This window comes from Notolepis coatsorum (genome assembly GCF_963971535.1).
Source record: "Notolepis coatsorum genome assembly, chromosome: 2".
NCBI classification, from domain to species: domain Eukaryota; kingdom Metazoa; phylum Chordata; class Actinopteri; order Aulopiformes; family Paralepididae; genus Notolepis; species Notolepis coatsorum.
In genome coordinates this window covers 215,856,297-215,874,861 of record NC_140166.1, presented here as the reverse complement: position 1 = coordinate 215,874,861, position 18,565 = coordinate 215,856,297, and the positions used below count along the sequence as shown (strand labels likewise).

Here is an 18,565-nt window from a genome sequence, read left to right as displayed (position 1 = left end):
CTCGTGTTAGGAGCTGGTGTTGTTGTGGAGGAGATTAATGTGACACCGCTTTAGTAGTTTCCTTGTTCTCTCTGAGTCAGGGATCTCACCCTTAATAATCTCTGTCACTTTGTCAAAACTTCACTCCTGTGTCTCCATGTAGCTCTCTCTCTCTTTCTTCTCTCTCTCTCTCTCTTCTCTCTCTCTCTCTCTCTCTCTCTCTCTCTCTCTCTCTCTCTCTCTCTCTCTCTCTCTCTCTCTCTCTCTTATCTCTCTCCAGCCCCTCTCCTCTTTGTTGTTTTCGGGGCTCATTATCGAGCTCCTTTTTTTAGACACATGACTCAAGTCTCTCCCTTATTTAGAAACAGTGTTTTCAGGATCTGTTTATTAAAAGGCTCATAAATGTTCCCCCAGCTATGCAATTACCAGATGGTGCGATGTGTAGAATGGGTGAGGTAAGCCTCGTGCCCCACCGACAAGCTCACTTGTAAAGTAATAGTCTGCAAAGCCTTGTTTTTCTGTTGCATATTTGGGGGCGGCAATGATAAAAGGACCTAGCTAAACACAGTGTTGTTAACTGTGGATGAATGTATGTGAAATGGCAGATTTTCTAATTAAGCTGTAGCTAGAAGTACGTTAAAGCATTTTTACAGGCTCTTCTTGCAGCTGATGGCATCACTGTCTAAACCAGGGTGACTAAAAGTAGGGCCTGCGGCCCATATTTGGCTCTCCATAGACATTATTTTTGGCCCACCCAAAGGGTTCAAGAGAGGACTTGTTTTTGTCTTTGGTATATTTTGGCGCAATGTAATAATTATGTTTTCAGGAGTGATTTAAACATACCAGAGTTAGATTAGTGTCTTGAAGCAGAGAAGATACGCGTTTCAACAATCAGGCTGTTTTGATTTCTAAATAACTTGATTATCACAAGGAACAAACGCAAGGAACAAGCCGATACGGACCACTAGCTTAAGTTAAAACTCTGGGAGAAGTGTTTTTGGCCAACAGCTAGGCTAGCTGGTCCGTATCCACTTCCATTCATTTGTGCTAAGCTAGGCTAGCTTGCAGCCAAATAGCTTTCTACTGAACACACAGAGAGGAAGTCAGTGTTTCCTATAATGTTGGCGTCTTCCTTTAAGTATGTAATAAGTATGTGGAATCTGACATTTCCCTGTTTAGTTGTACAGGATTCAATCAGATATGGCACGCATAGGGTTAAACATATGCATTATGTAAATCCAGTCTCTCATCCTCCTAAAGGTGAAAGATGACACTCCAATCCCGACCGAAACAGTGAATCTGTGTCGATCAGACTGATTTATGACTGTTTTCCAGCCCGTGGCACCTTGAGGTGCGTGCAGAGACCTGATTTGGGAATAACTTGCACACGTACTGCTTTTACATGATTTTAATTATTTTAAAACATGTCACGCGCCAACCTGTGGCATACTTTTAATCTGATGACCTGTTTACGTACGATATTATGACAACTCCCTATTAGTGACTGAAAGTCTCATGCTTGTTAATGAAACTCTCATGCTAGTTACTGAAACTCTCATGCTAGTTACTGAAACTCATGCTAGTTACTGAAACTCTCATGCTAGTGAATTCTGTATATTTCAGTTAGTTAGACAGTCAATTATAACACTACCTTATGCATACTGCACCTTATGTGACACTGTGAATACTGTATATTTCAGTTAGTTAGATAGTAAATTATATTGACTTATTTGTTTACACTGCTTGTGTTGTTTTTACTACCTGTACCCCCCCCCCCCCCATCCCCCATGTTGCTATGATGCCTGAATTTCCCCAAGGGGATCAATAAAGGAATATCTTATCTTATCTTATCTTAGTTACTGAAACTCATGCTAGTTAGATGATCGATAGATGCCTTCAAATCTAGGCTCAAAACCCACTTCTACCTACTAGCCTTTCCCGTTCACTGACTCATGCCCTGTTTTCCTGTGTGTTTGCCTGTGTGCCCTCCTGTAAAACGGAGTTGTGATTGGTGTCTATATGTATCTATGTATCTACCCTCTGTACAGCACTTTGGTTGACACGTGTCATGTTAAATGTGCTATATAAATAAATCGGATTGTTTGATTGATTGATTGAGTTACTGAAACTCATGCTAGTTACTGAAACGCATGCTAGTTACTGAAACTCTCATGCTAGTTACTGAAACTCTCATGCTAGTTACTGAAACTCATATTATCCTACTCATATCATATAAACCTTTTTATAACTTCATTTTGCTGTAAAATCTGAACTAAAATGTTAATCAGAAGAAGTCGCTCATCTTTAAATAAATTATTGAGTACTTCTTCCTTCTGGCCGGTGTCATGCAGCCTTTCCGAGCTACGTAAAAATAGGCCAACTGAAACACTGTGCAGGCATCGAAACCAGCAGCGCTGTAAATGACTGACAATGAAGGTTCTTTATTTATTGAGTCGGCGTGGGGTTGTTGGACTGTTGTGGAAATTGGAAATATACCTGCAGGACATCCAGCATCCAGGACACAGGGTTGCTGCTGCTGCTGCTCTTGTTGAGGCAGGCCTGGCACCCAGGTGGTACAGGAGCAGACCCAGTGGAGGCGGAGCAGGGCTCAGCTCACCTGCCTCCTCCTCACAGTCTGGGAGTCACTCGCTATCTAAACCATGACATCCATACCTACCGCGTGCTTGTTTACATTTAGCTTGTGGAGTCATAATGCGCAAAACTACGTAGGCTACTGACCTAGGGGGAGGTTTAGTGTTTATGACGGATGTCTTGTAGGTCGATGTTGTTTTACCCCCTGCTGATGTGACATAGACGATCTCATCATGGGTGAGTTTTTATACTGGCGTTACAACATTGCATTGTGTCCGTGTTATCTTAGGTTCTCCTGTTAGTGATGTCACTGTGTGCAGCGAGTGACCTTTATAACAACATGAACTGTTGTAACTGCTAAATACATACTGGTGTCACTACTGTACAGTGGGTTACGCAGAAGTGCACACAGTTGGGTATAGGGCTCTGGTTAGTGAAGCTACACCATACAGTCAGCTATACTGTAAGATGTATAGGGCTCTGGTTAGTGAAGCTACACCATACAGTCAGCTATACTGTAAGATGTATAGGGCTCTGGTTAGTGAAGCTACACCATACAGTCAGCTATACTGTAAGATGTATAGGGCTCTGGTTAGTGAAGCTACACCATACAGTCAGCTATACTGTAAGATGTATAGGGCTCTGGTTAGTGAAGCTACACCATACAGTCAGCTATACTGTAAGATGTATAGGGCTCTGGTTAGTGAAGCTACACCATACAGTCAGCTATACTGTAAGATGTATAGGGCTCTGGTTAGTGAAGCTACACCATACAGTCAGCTATACTGTAAGATGTATAGGGCTCTGGTTAGTGAAGCTACACCATACAGTCAGCTATACTGTAAGATGTATAGGGCTCTGGTTAGTGAAGCTACATCATACAGTCAGCTATACTGTAAGATGTATAGGGCTCTGGTTAGTGAAGCTACACCATACAGTCAGCTATACTGTAAGATGTATAGGGCTCTGGTTAGTGAAGCTACATCATACATCCAGCTATACTGTAAGATGTATAGGGCTCTGGTTAGTGAAGCTACATCATACATCCAGCTATACTGTAAGATGTATAGGGCTCTGGCTAGTGAAGCTACACCATACAGTCAGCTATACTGTAAGATGTATAGGGCTCTGGTTAGTGAAGCTACACCATACAGTCAGCTATACTGTAAGATGTATAGGGCTCTGGTTAGTGAAGCTACACCATACAGTCAGCTATACTGTAAGATGTATAGGGCTCTGGTTAGTGAAGCTACACCATACAGTCAGCTATACTGTAAGATGTATAGGGCTCTGGTTAGTGAAGCTACACCATACAGTCAGCTATACTGTAAGATGTATAGGGCTCTGGTTAGTGAAGCTACATCATACAGTCAGCTATACTGTAAGATGTATAGGGCTCTGGTTAGTGAAGCTACATCATACAGTCAGCTATACTGTAAGATGTATATGGCTCTGGTTAGTCAAGCTACATCATACAGTCAGCTATACTGTAAGATGTATAGGGCTCTGGTTAGTGAAGCTACACCATACAGTCAGCTATACTGTAAGATGTATAGGGCTCTGGTTAGTGAAGCTACACCATACAGTCAGCTATACTGTAAGATGTATATGGCTCTGGTTAGTGAAGCTACACCATACAGTCAAGCTATAAGATGTATAGGGCTCTGGTTAGTGAAGCTACATATATATATTATTATATATTGCGATTTGTTACCTTTTTTCAACTGCAAAGTAAAACTTTGTCAACGTGTTTTATCTAATAAAATAAAGTTCAGTCTGTTCATCTCACTTCAATAATTTTTATTGCAGAACATGGTATTTTCTCAAGCAGACAGATGTAAACACTGTAATCTGTGTTGCATGTACCTGACAAACTGAACTGTTTATATTACAGTCATATTCCAACTTAACTGAATGCACACCTGTGCGTGTGTATGTGGACTACTGTACTATTACAGGTATTGAAATAAACAATGCAACTTCCTTATACAAAAAAATAATAATACAATTTATATTTTATTTAAAAAAAAAAAAAAATTATAAATAATTAAATATCGATATTTGGCGTCCCTGTATCGATACAGTATCGCTACGCAAAGTATCGCAATACTACTACGTATCGATATTTTCCCCCACCCCTAGCACATACTGACACATAGTAGAACCTCACATAACATGGATTTTATATATATATATCACAACATATCAATATATATCACCCAACATGTAACATGTACATTGTTTACATCAATGTTTAGCAGCATGAGAAGTGATTTCCGATCAGGGCCAGCTGGTAGGTTATGGTTGGTTACGGTAGGTTATGCTACACTCATCTCCAACACTCCGTTTGAATGTACACGTGTGTTGAGTTGTTTTTTTGTGGAGGACATCTTCGGTTTTGCAGGATTTTTGGAGAAGGCATGGCACCTGAGACAAAACACACTGTATCCTATATAATTGTATTTGAATTCACCTTGTTTTTCTGTTTATTTACATTGAGTACAGCTTGTGTTATATTACGTTTTATTGTATTTTTTTGTATTTTTTTATGGCCATCTTGGTCTATGTCATTTGTTAAGTAATTGGTAAAGTATATTATTATATACTTATTGTTATGTGTCTTGTAAGCCCATATGGGCTGGGCATACATCTGTATGTAAGACACGAAAATAAAAAATATCAAATCAAATCAAATCACTATGCTTGCGTAAAGGGGTAGTTCAGATTTCTGGAACCCTAGCCCTCGAGTCCTTTCTCAGCACAGTGTGTGCTGTTCCTCATACTAACTCACAATAGTTAGCCACACAAACCAATGCAAAGTCAATGGGGTCAAGTTCCTGTCTGTACTAGCGGACATGATTTCTACTCCACAGTGAACACAAAGGGCTAGATCCACAAAGAATGGATTGCACGGTGCTAATTGCACCCTTACTTACAATTCATTATGAATTGAAAATGGGGGACCCTGATGTAAACAAGACAAAAGCCTTTCTCTGGTCTCGCGGTGATTGATTGATTGAAAATGTTATTAACAGATTGCAGGATGGGTACAATACAGTACGGCTCAATACACACAATTGTTAAGGGGATGCAGACCAGAGAAAGACTTTTGTCTTGTTTACATCAGGGTCCCCCATTTTCAATTCATAATGAATTGTAAGTAAGATCCATTCTTTGTGGATCTAGCCCAAAGTAGATTCCAGTGAGCTTCAATAAGCCTGTACAGACAAGGGGAGTGTGACCCCATTGACTTTGCATTGATTTGTGGCCAACTAACTGGAACTAGTATGAGGAACGGTATGGACTGTACTGAGACAGGACTCCCAATAAATCACACGACATCGTCGGTGAGTACAGTAAGAAACAGGAATAGGCTTCCAGAAATAAGAACGATCCCTTTAATGTTTCCAGACAGCCTTTCTGAAAGGACCAACCATTCATTCAAACACTAAATTAAGAAATCTTTCAGATTCTGCAGTGTTCTCAGGCGACAATCAGATGGATTTTTTCCAGAGCTTTTTTATTGTTTTTTTTTTTATTAAACACGGGTTACGTAGAACGCTGCTCTGAGTGGTTGTTTGAAATCATCTCCTTCCTGGCAGCCTGTACGTTAATGCCAAGCAAGCAGTGCAAAAATGCTTCCGCATTCGTCACCGCACGCTAGTGCGGTAAAGCGCCCTTCTTTTCAGACAAATGCTACCGTGCGTGCACCGGCGGCGGCGTGCTCGCTCAGGTGCGTGCGTGCGCCGGCGTGCTCGCGCGAGGTGCCCGCGCATGCGACACGAGCGGAGCTCAATATATATAAGTCACCGCCCCTTATTCAGTATCCAACAAATAGCTCAATCGGCAAGGACACATGGCTGTGGATCCTATGGCTTGTTTGCTGGCGAGTTCGAATCCCATCGAAAATATTTTTTAACGTGATTTTTTTTTAACGTGTATTCTTTCGCCGATTAAGGTTAGGCATTGTTTCGGAGTTGGTTAAGGTTAGAACGGTTAAGTTTAGGCGCTGTTAAGGAGCTGGTTAAGGTTAGAGTTTGTCAAAGAGAATGGCAATATAATTTCTATGGTTAAGGTTAGGCATGGTTAAGGTTAAGGTTAAGGTTAGGCATTGTTTCGGAGTTGGTTAAGGTTAGAACGGTTAAGTTTAGGCGTTGTTAAGGAGCTGGTTAAGGTTAGAGTTTGTCAAAGAGAATGGCAATAGACAGCCTATTTCCGCGAAAATGAAAGGCGCATTACTGCATGCCACTACGGTAAATTTTTGCACTGCTTGCTTGGCATAAAGCTACACGCTTCCTGGCAAAGCGACAAGTTTGTCACAGCACTCAGGTTTTACACTCGATCTTGAACTTGTATTTTAGCCCCTCACTCGGATGGCCTATGTAAAACCTAGGAGTGAATTTAGTTTGAAAATAAATAAAAAAATCAGTAGCATAAGGGACATACTAATAATGACATAATGATCGGGAAGATCATCCATGATGCAACCAATTATAACGGCAGGTACAATCTACCGCTAACATGCACAATACAGACTTATCCGCCAATGTGATATATTATGCAGAAAAGCTCCCAAACTGGTCTCTTAATCTTGTTACTATTATTCATCGTTTTGAGCAGGAACTCGTATGAAGCTGTTTTTGTCACCATGTTGATCCACTCTTGTACCTGTGGAGATGTGGGTGTTCTCCAGTGTCTCAGTCCTAGCAGCCACTGGCATATCTACCATAATTACTGAACATTCTCCATTTGATGTGTTGTGTTCTTCTGTCTCCCAGAAGCCATAATCTTGGAAATATTGATAATTTCCCTTGCCACCCAGTTGCCCAAATATTCCAGAATTGTTCTCCAAGAGGGTTTTCTGAGATTTCAAGCACAAATAGCTATTTATTAAACCCATTCTATTGAGTCTAAGTGATGTCCAATAGTATCTGTGTATTATTTTATATTGGGTGAATTTCCCATTAGCTTCCCTTATGTATTTCCTATTGTCTGATATCCTCTTCCTCCATTTTACGTCCCACTCCCAAATCTTTCTCCCTCTGTATTTTTAGGTTGTTACAGTCGTTACTGGGCAGATGGTTGGTTGTTCTGTCAAATGTAGAAGCTTGATGGCAACTCCTTAGGTGAAGTAGTCTGTGTGGTTTCCATCTGTGTAGTGACGGTGTAACGGTCACCTGTAATGACCCTGAGACAGTTATCAGTGACGGTGTAACGGTCACCTGTAATGAGCCTGAGACAGTTATCAGTGATGGTGTAACAGTCACCTGTAATGAACCTGAGACAGTTATCAGTGATGGTGTAACAGTCACCTGTAATGAACCTGAGACAGTTATCAGTGATGGTGTAACAGTCACCTGTAATGAACCTGAGACAGTTATCAGTGATGGTGTAGAGGTCACCTGTAATGAACCTGAGACAGTTATCAGTGATGGTGTAGAGGTCACCTGTAATGAACGTGAGACAGTTATCAGTGATGGTGTAACAGTCACCTGTAATGAACCTGAGACAGTTATCAGTGATGGTGTAACAGTCACCTGTAATGAGCCTGAGACAGTTATCAGTGATGGTGTAGAGGTCACCTGTAATGAGCCTGAGACAGTTATCAGTGATGGTGTAGAGGTCACCTGTAATGAGCCTGAGACAGTTATCAGTGATGGTGTAACAGTCACCTGTAATGAACCTGAGACAGTTATCAGTGACGGTGTAACAGTCACCTGTAATGAACCTGAGACCGTTAGCTGTGATGGTGTAACGGTCACCTGTAATGACCCTGAGACAGTTATCAGTGATGGTGTAACGTTCACCTGTAATGACCCTGAGACAGTTATCAGTGATGGTGTAACGTTCACCTGTAATGAGCCTGAGACAGTTATCAGTGATGGTGTAACAGTCACCTGTCATTAACCTGAGACAGTTATCAGTGATGGTGTAACGGTCACCTGTAATGAACGTGAGACACAGTCACCTGTAATGAACCTGAGACAGTTAGCAGTCACGGGTGTAGAGGTCACCTGTAATTAACGTGAGACGCTTCATCATGAACCCTACTTTAAATGTAGGGTTAAATGTGTCGATACTAGGCCTACCGGTAAACTATAATATGCCCGTTTGTGCCGTTTGTATTATATATCTCAAAGGTTTTTGTCCAATGACCCCAAACTGATGGTCTAAGTCTGTTCTGTTCAATAACAGTGATGAATTATTTCAGTTCAGTACTTGATATCGGGCCGATAATGAAGGTTTAGTGCTCTGAATCTGTATCGGCAGTGACAATGTGGTACAGACGCGTCCCTGATGCGTGTTGTAAAGCTACAGTATACTGTAGTTTGTTGTACCACTGTACCTCAAGTTCAAGTTCAAGTTTCTTTATTAGTTGACATGCAAAAATACAGAATACCTTCACATGGAATGCTTTTTTCTGTTATGCTCCTATGAGGATCGTAGGATGCTTGGATCATACAGCTCATTACAGTAATATTCAATAATTATTACATTTTAGATAGTAATAATGGTACAGAGCCTTGAGACAAACATATGCGTATTCACCACCGCAAACAGACTGGCAGCCGTCATAGGCAGCGCCATGTACGGAAGGAGGGGGGAGTGGGTTGGGGTTGTTACAGGGCTGTAGGGGGGTGGGGGGGGGGGGGGGGGTGGGAGTGGGTGATGAGACCTGTGTCTTACTGTGTCTTACTGTGTCTTACTGCTGGGCTACTGCATGTGGCCTCCCAGTCTACAACAGACAAATGTTTCAGGGTTTCAGTTTGTGGTTATCAACCTCCCGGGTAAAAAAAAAAGAAAACTGAGGCAAAACCACGGGTGGCACCTGCAGCAAAGTACTTACTAAAGGTGATAGAATCATAGTTTCATATGTCTGACAGATTATTAAACCTCACCTGCGGGTTATTTCATATTCTCGCCTGTGTACAAAGGAAGGAGAAACATTCTGAGCTACAGAGAGGCCGCTACCTTGGAACAGTAGATCTATATAGAGAGGAAGGCGAGGCACAACGCAACGTTAGAAACAATCACTTTATTAATGCTCATTTAAAAACCTTGATGACTAGACATTTAATATGGCTGAAATGGAAGCATGTCTCCCCACCTACACACTACAGTTGGATTAAGAAGACTAGAAAAAAACAAGGATCTCTAGCAGCCACTAGGGGTGTAAAGGTACGCGTATCCGTACGAACCGAACCGAACCGTTTCAGTGTATACCGTACAGTGATGGGCAAGCTACTTGGAAAATGTAGTAAGCTACACTACAAGTTACTCTCGATTAAATATAGCTCAACTACAATGGAAGCTATCCCCAGATAAATGTAGCAAGCTACACTACAAGAACATGGCAAAAATAGCTAGCTACATCGGCACTACTTTTTTTTATTTATTTTTTTTACTTTATGATCAAGTTTCCACCAAACAAATAGGCAGGCAAAAAAAAGGTTCAGTTTGATTGTTTATTAGAAAACTGAAACAAGCCCTCGGTCTGGCTTTTTGTGTCATCATTTTAACATGAACTTGTATTATGTACAAAATGTTAATAAAGTATGAGGAAAGAACTGTGGAAACGTAATAAATAAAAGGCAGTGAAACAATAATCAAATAAACACCAAAATATATACTCTCTCTATTGGAATGGAGACTTTTCATCACAGGATAAACTGCCCACTTTATCAACCAAAAACACACTTCTTCAATATCTGAATTTTAACTAATAATAACTGTCAAGATACAAGATACAAGAGTTTTATTTGTCACGGCATACAGGTATACAGTGAAATGCGGGGGGTCTCGCCCGCAACGATGTGCAAATACAAGTAATAATATTTTTTTTTTGATCAAATTTTTTTATTGACATTCTCACGAAACAAGACAACACATTAACCACAATCACAATACATAGAACTTCACAAGAAAATAACAAAAACAATAATAATAATGACTAACAATTATACAGACAAAAGAAAAGAAACCAGAGTTCAACCTACTAAATTAATTCCAAGGGGTACTATCTAATAAATGGTCTTTCCCAGTGTTCAGTCCCGATTCCCGGCCGTGTGACCCCATATTAATAAAACGTACATCTCCAACCCACCACAAGGACCATTTTTTGGGGGAACACGACCTGAAACCAGAGCAATGAACCTTCATGAAAAAACAAAAACCTGTAGGTGTTCCATAGACTCACAGAGACCGTGTAAAAGTGGCCAAACAGTGAAGAACTAGTTAAATAGCTGCCCCCCCATAATATCCCCAGCTAAACTCAAGATGACAAGACAAGGGACAAGACAGACAAAAACACTTCCTCCTCCCCCTCCCAAGAGACCGCCGGACTCACCCGAACACGCACCCCAACCCCGCTCAGCCGCACACTGCGGTCTTTACCTTCTCAGCTGCTGCGAACCACAGGTCAATCCCAGCCTGCCCCACCCCAATCACCCGGGCTGTGGATATCTCAAGATAAATCACATCCAATAGAGTTAGGGACCAGTTAATCATTGTAAGCTTCTCAGGCTCCTTCCATCTCATTGCTATTAGCTTCTTCGCTGCTGTGACGCCCGCTAGGACAACCCTTTTCAGTTGTACGGACGCGGGTAGTGTCGTTATATCGTTCAGGAGTAGCGTAACAGCTGAGAATGGGATAGTTAAGCCACACAGATCTGAAAGTTTGTCCGTTATTGACCTCCAGAAGCGGGCCACTGGTGGGCAATCCCAATACATATGCATATAAGTGCCAGTGGCCTTTTGAGAGCACAAAGTGCACCGAGAGTCGGTTATCAGTCCCATAGCAAATAGCTTCCTAGGTGTAAGATAGGTCCTATGAATATAATTAAAATTAATTTGCTGGTGATTGGGGTTGCGGGAAGATAATGCCACATTTGCCCAAACATCATCCCAGTCAAACTCGGGGTCCAACTCCGGGATATCCACACGCCAGATTGTATCCAATGATAAATTTTTATACGTGGATTGAATTAAGAGCGTATAAAAGTCGGAGACAAACCCTCTGGATGTCGTCCTGTCCACTATGAGCCTGAGGAAGGGGTGTGGGTGCAAGGCTTGAGCCCACGGTACGCCATGCGCCCTCAGTGCTGACCTTAGTTGAAGGTAAAGAAAGAAGGACTCGCCGGGAAGATCATAAAATTCTCTTAAGTCCTGAAACGCACGGAGGCCGTTCTTATCATAAATATCCTCCAGAGTATGCACTCCCCTCCTTTGCCATTGAGGAATATTAACCGGCTTGTGTCCAACAAGTAATTGCTGGTTATTAAAAATTGGAGAGTCCAGGTGCCAAGGGCATTTAACCCCACACGACCTCTGTACATTACGCCACGTTTGGATCACGTGAGTTATGATCGGTCCATACCTCAGCCGGCATTTCGCAATAGAGACAGTGGAGTACACTACATCCTGCAATCTTAGCGGAGACACCGCCGCCGCTTCTAAGGAGCGCCACGATACAGCCTCTACAGGGTCTAGCCAGCACATCAGAGGTCTCAGTGAAAAGGACCAGAAATAAAGTTTAAAATCAGGGATTGCGAGGCCCCCATCTTGTTTCCTACGTTGAGTAGTAGCCCTTTTGATTCTCGGGCGTTTGTTATTCCAGACAAACTTAGATACCATCGATTGTACCTTGCGCCAGTGGTCTATTGGAGGGGGCAGGGGGAGCATTGAGCTAATAAAATTTATCCTAGGCAGGATGTTCATTTTGATTATGGAAGCCCGGGCTTGTAAGGAGTTAGGAAGGGACGACCACCTGTCTAGATCCTGGCGTATTTTATCATAAGTACCCGTGAAGTTGTACTTAGTAGTTTGGTTCAGCGTGGGGAATATCTCTATGCCCAGGTATTTAAAATGTTCTACTATGGGGATATCAGCTGGTAGTCGTACCGCCTTGGCCAGTTCATTAAGAGGTAGGCAGGCTGATTTGTTCCAGTTAATCTTAAAACCTGACAATTTACCAAAGTCGTCGATTATCCTCAATAATTTTGTGGCCGACCGGGAGGGGTCGTCCATGAAAATCAGCAGGTCATCCGCATAGAGAGCAATTTTGTGTGGAGTATTGTTGACCATTATGGGGACGATGTCCTCCGATTGCCTAATAAATTGGGCCAAAGGTTCGAGGGAAAGCGCGAACAGTCCCGGGCTCAGAGGGCAACCCTGTCTAGAAGATCTGGAGACTGGAAAGAGTGTGGAACAGTTTTTGCCTGTCAGTATCATCGCAGACGGCGAGGCATACAGGACTTTAATCATATGAATAAAACTCTTTCCAAGACCCATGACCTCAAGTACCTTCCACAGGTATGACCACTCAAGTCTGTCAAACGCCTTCATGGCATCCAAAGACAGAACTGTGGATGGAGTTGTATTGTCTTTACTGTTATCGATTACATGCAACAGCCTCCTAAGATTATCTGCAGCCAGACGCCCCGGGATAAAACCAGTTTGATCGCAGTGTACCAATACAGGCATAAATCTCTGCAGGCGACGGGCCAGCACCTTGGCAAACACCTTTAAATCGGCCCCGAGAAGACTCAAGGGTCTATAGCTACCACAATCATTGGGATCTTTGTCCTTTTTGAGAAGTAAAGAAATCAACGCCATATTGACATCTCTTGAGAACTCCCCTTGTTCGATAGCGTAATTGATCATATCGAGCATCAATGGACCCAGTTGGTCCCAGAAAGCTAAATACACTTCGGGTGGAATACCATCCCAGCCTGGCGCCTTACCCCTCTGCATTTCAACAATAGTCTCCCTCAATTCTACGAGAGTAATCGGTCTCCCCAGTTCCTTGGCCTCTTCCTCAGAGATGTGGGGTATCTCAAGCCCGCCGATGAACGATTCAAATCTAGAGTCATCCAGATTACCCTCTGAGCTATATAACTGTGAGTAAAACTCTTTAAAAGTGTCATTGATCTTTTTCGAATCAGTAGTGACTGCACCCTGGCTCGTCCTAATCGAGGGGATATCTGAGAAATGATCATTTGAGCGTATTTTCATTGCCAATAGATGGCTAGGTCTGGAGCCGTGAAAATAGTAATTTTGTCTTGTCCTATGTATCAAAAACTCAGACTGTTGTTTAAGTATGGAGTTTATTTCTTTTTTGACTATCTTACGTTGTGTGTTTAGTCGTTCATTATAGTCAGTTTGCAAGGATGCGTATAGGTCCGCATATAATGATTCCAGTCCTTCTAGCTTTTTTGACCGGGATTTTCGCAAATTGGAGGCAAATAGTGTGACATGACCCCTGATGAATCCTTTCAATGCGTTCCACAGGACCCTAGGGTCTTCTACTGTGCCAACGTTGATCTGCAAAAATTCTGCTAGTTTACTCCTGAACTCAGAACAGAAGTCATCGTTCTTTAGCAAGGTCGAATTAAAACGCCATCTGGGAGCTCTTGCGGAGAGCCTGCCAAAGGTTGCCGTAAGGAAAATCCCCTTGTGGTCTGAGAGAGCCAAGGGAACCAATGAGACATCGAAACTATCAAACATATTAGGGGACGCGAATGCATAGTCAATTCGAGAGAAGCTTTTGTGTCTGGCTGACAGGTGAGAGTAATCTCTGAGGGTGGGGTTGCATAAGCGCCAGAGGTCTGAGAGCCCCGTGTCTTTGGCCCACATCCTGAGGGCCTTAGAGGCCCGTTTCTGGTCGCTCGTTTCAGAGGGCCCAGACCTATCCATCTCCGCATCCCAGCACGCATTAAAATCGCCACCCACAATGAGAGCGTATCCATTAAGTTCCAACATATTCTTCGTGATTGTATTATAGAACGCTGAATCAAATGTGTTAGGAGCATACAATGCTATTATAGCCATCTTCCTATGCAAGAATTCAACTTTTGCTATAGTAATCCTTCCCTCCGTGTCCGACCATACATCCAAGATTTTGATATCAAGGTTACGTCTTGTAACTATGACTACTCCTTTCGTCTTATCATCGGCTGAGGATGCGGAGATAACGTGATATTGCCGATTTGCCAGTCTTGACACGTCACCTACCATTAAATGCGTCTCACTAAGGAGAGCAAGGTCAATATTTCTCCTCTTCAATAGCCAAAGGACACTGGCACGCTTGTGTGGGGCGTTAAGCCCTCCTGCGTTCCAAATTAAAATATTCAATTTAGCCATGGTCGAGCCTGTATAAGTGCGTAGAGAACATACCCGTGCAGCCAGGCTGAGTACAGAGGTGCCGATCCCGGCGGGCCCGGACGGTCAATCCCAGGAGTTCAGAGGAAGAACACTTACACATATATAAGACAACAGTACATAGAACACATAAAAATACCACCCCAGCTACAGCCCCCCCCCCTTCTACTCTAAACCCTAACCCACCCGTCCTACTATAAGTTCCTCTATACCCACTCTCCAATCCCCACCCTATGCCCCACCCACTGAGGATGGTCATCTTCCTATCACTTCCCACTAGAGACATGGATCAATAAGACGCTTCCCACTCCCACCCCCCTCTAGTTAAACCCCTGAGTAAACCCCCACTAGTCCAATAAACACAAATAATAATAAAAATTAAATTCAATAAAGATATCGGTCGAAAACCACCTGAGCACTGGCCCTAACATAAGACAACCATAATGGTAAAAATAGCCATTATTAAATAATAACTCCACATCAACCTGCAACCATCTATTTCCGAATCTGCGCTTCAACGTCGCAATGTTATGGCCCAAATGGGTACAGGAAAATTCAAAACAAAATTAAATTAAAGCATCCCAGCCGATAGTCTAAGGCAGGATCGGGTCACAGGTTAATTGTGCTAAATTGTGTGAACAATGTCAATTAAACAATGACAAAAATAAGAAAGGGAAAAAAGGGGTTATGGTTAAAGTGCACCCCTGAAGCAGTCCCTCTGATCAGGCACAACGGCTGACATGACATAACCTATGTAAGAATCGACAATAATAGGAAAAGGAAAAAGAGGGTTATGGCTAAAGTGCAAGCAAAGTTAAACTTGACCCAGCCTGTTATCACATATTTATGTATATTCGTTCGAGAGCCAACATGAACCTTGGCCCTAACATGACAGCTATAATGGAAAAATTTAGCCATTATTATATAATTACTCAGCATCAACCCTGTGACCAACTACCTCGTAGTCTGCATATTAATGTTGCAACATTATAGTATAAATGGAAAAAGGAAAATTCAAAACAAAATCAAAGCATATCAGCAGTTAGTCTAAGGTAGGATCGAATCACAGTTAAATTGCTCATTCAAATGCCATTAAAACAGCGACAATAATAGAAAAAGGAAAAAGAGGGTTATGGCTAAAGTGCAAGCAAAGCTAAACCTAAGCCAGCCTGTTATCACATATTTTATGTATATTCGGTCGAGAGCCAACGTGAGCCTTGGCCCTAACATGACAGCTATAATGGAAAAATTAGCCATTAATATATAATTACTCAGCATCAACCTGTAACCATCTACCCTGGAGTCTGCATATTAATGTATCAACGTTATAGCATAAGTGCCTCACGGGAAATTCAAAACAAAATTAAGGCGAGTCAGTAGTTAGTCCAAGGTAGAACCGGATCACATTTAAATTGCTCATTCAAATGCCATTAAAACATATAGGAAAATTCAATACAAAATTAAATTAAAGCATCCCAGCCGATAGTCCAAGGCAGGTTCGGGTCACAGGTTAATTGCTCATTCAATTGCCCTTAAAACAGCGACACTAATTATTATATAATTACTCAGCATCAACCTGTAACCATCTACCCTGGAGTCTGCATATTAATGTATCAACGTTATAGCATAAGTGCCTCACGGAAAATTCAAAACAAAATTAAGGCGAGTCAGTAGTTAGTCCAAGGTAGAACCGGATCACATTTAAATCGCTCATATAGATGACATAAAAACAGCGACAATAGGAAAGAAAAAAAAAAAAGGAAGAGAGGGTATGGCTAGAGTGCAAGCCATATAACCATATAGCCATTAAGTGCAAGCCATACCCGACCCAACCTGTTATCAAATATTGTTTATGCATATTCAACCGACCTTGGCATCTACTTTGGGTCACCAAAGCTCAAAACAACCTGGATATAAAAATAAAAAGCATACCAGAAGTTAGTTAGGGACTCGGTCACTCTTGAACTGTGCAAACCAATGTCCCTTTGAACAGCAACAGCAACCAAAATACGTAACCATTAACGAATGTCTCAGCGCAGACCATAGTCGAAGCCCGCTGGCTAGCCCGAGGCTAGCGCGTAAGCTAGTGACGAATCCGGATAGCACGTTAGCCTACTATGTACATTGTTCAGCTAGCTCGTTAGCTTCCAAAGAGGCGATACACAAGTACGACCATGAGGTCAGCTTTAGCAAGTAACAGAAGTCATTGGGAAGCCCCGCTAGTTGGATGGGCAGAGGACAGTTAGCATGTCTGGGCATGACAGCAAGTGTTTGTGAATAGTCGACCTAATCAATGTATATAGGCCCAAACCGCCAAGTCACTCACCCTCCATAGATATCAAGCAACAGACTCGGGTGTCTTCGCGAGATATTCCTTCGCTTTAGCCAACGACCAAAACAAACGCTGACCACCGACCTTCTCCAACACAGATAGTTTCGCGGGAGCGAATAACGTGGGCCTCAGGCCTAGTCTCCATAGCTTAGTCAGGACCACCTTGTACTCGGCTCTCTGAGCTTGAACCTCCGGTGTAAAGTCCTCGAAAATGGCCACTTTGTGATCGCCAAACCTCAGAGTACCCCTTCTGGTACGAGCCGACCGCATGATGATTTCTCTCTGTTGGAGTCTGTTCAGCTTGACTATGATGGGCCTCGGTTCTTTGTTCACGCCGGGAGAAAACCTGCCCGCTCTATAGGCCGACTCACAGATAGGAGGCGAGGGGAGGACGTCCGTCCCTAGTATCTTCTGCAGCAGTTCGGGCATGGTCTCAGAGAGACGGCCTTCACCGCTGGTCTCCGGTACTCCAACAATCCTGACGTTGTGGCGTCTATCCCGGGACTGCATCTCCTCCATCGCCGACTGTAGTTTGTTGACTTCAGCCTGCCTAGCCAGCAGGGCGGATTCAAGACCCGCCATCTTCTCACATTGTGATGATACCTCCGTCGTTAGCATGGCTAGTTCGTTAGCATTAGCCGATGAGGCAGCGTGAATCGTCTCCATCTTGTCTGTCAGCGGGACTACCGCCAGCCGTATTTCTTCTGATATCTCACGACGGAGGCTGATACAGAAATCCGCCAGCACTTGCTTCTGTGCTTCAGCGATGCGTGCCTCAGAGTCTGCGTGTACTTTCTTCTGTGCTTCAGCGATGCGTGTCTCAGAGTCTGCGTGTAGCTTGGTCATGACCAAGAGCACAGCTTCGCTTAACTCCCCGACAGCGGGAGACGGTACGGCCATGCTCGGCGGTGTCGGTGTCGTGCCTAATTCTTTCATGGCTCTGGTTTCCACCCCCGCCATCGTAGAAAGTCGAAAAAAGTTGATGAATGTATACTAAACACGACGACCTAGCAAACAGATAAAAAACAAATAAAAATAAAATAAAGACTAATGGGGAGAAACGTATATTCAGCACGGTAGAAGGGAGCTCATGTGAAAACACGTCTACTCCATGATCGCTCCATACAAGTAATAATATAAGAGTCCAACCAATAGTGCGACATAGTGCAATAGACAAGTAAACAAAGTAGGCATATCGGTATCTGTACATGAGCTATTTACAGAACTATTTACGATCTCAAGCTATACTATTCTTAAAGTGATCTTTCCTTCTGTAAAGTGTCCATAGTGTGAGCGTGTGCAGCATGAGTGTGTGTGTGCTCATGTTAAAGTGGCTGCTAGTGTGTGAGCGTGTACAGTGTGTGTGTTGTGTGTGTGCTCATGTGTGCTTATGTGTGGAGAGTTCAGTGTTCAAGGCTCTGATGGCCTGGGGGAAGACGCTGAGCCGAAGTCTCTCTGTCCTAGTAGCTGGTGCTCGCAGGCGTTTGCCTGACCGCAGCAGCA

General features: G+C 42.9%; 1 protein-coding gene across 1 annotated transcript in view; it reads left to right on the top strand.

Annotated features, from left to right (window-relative positions):
- Window positions 1–18,565, top strand: part of LOC311223751 (uncharacterized protein) — a gene marked incomplete at both ends in the record, with an annotated part of 318,597 nt that overhangs the window by 4,619 nt on the left and 295,413 nt on the right.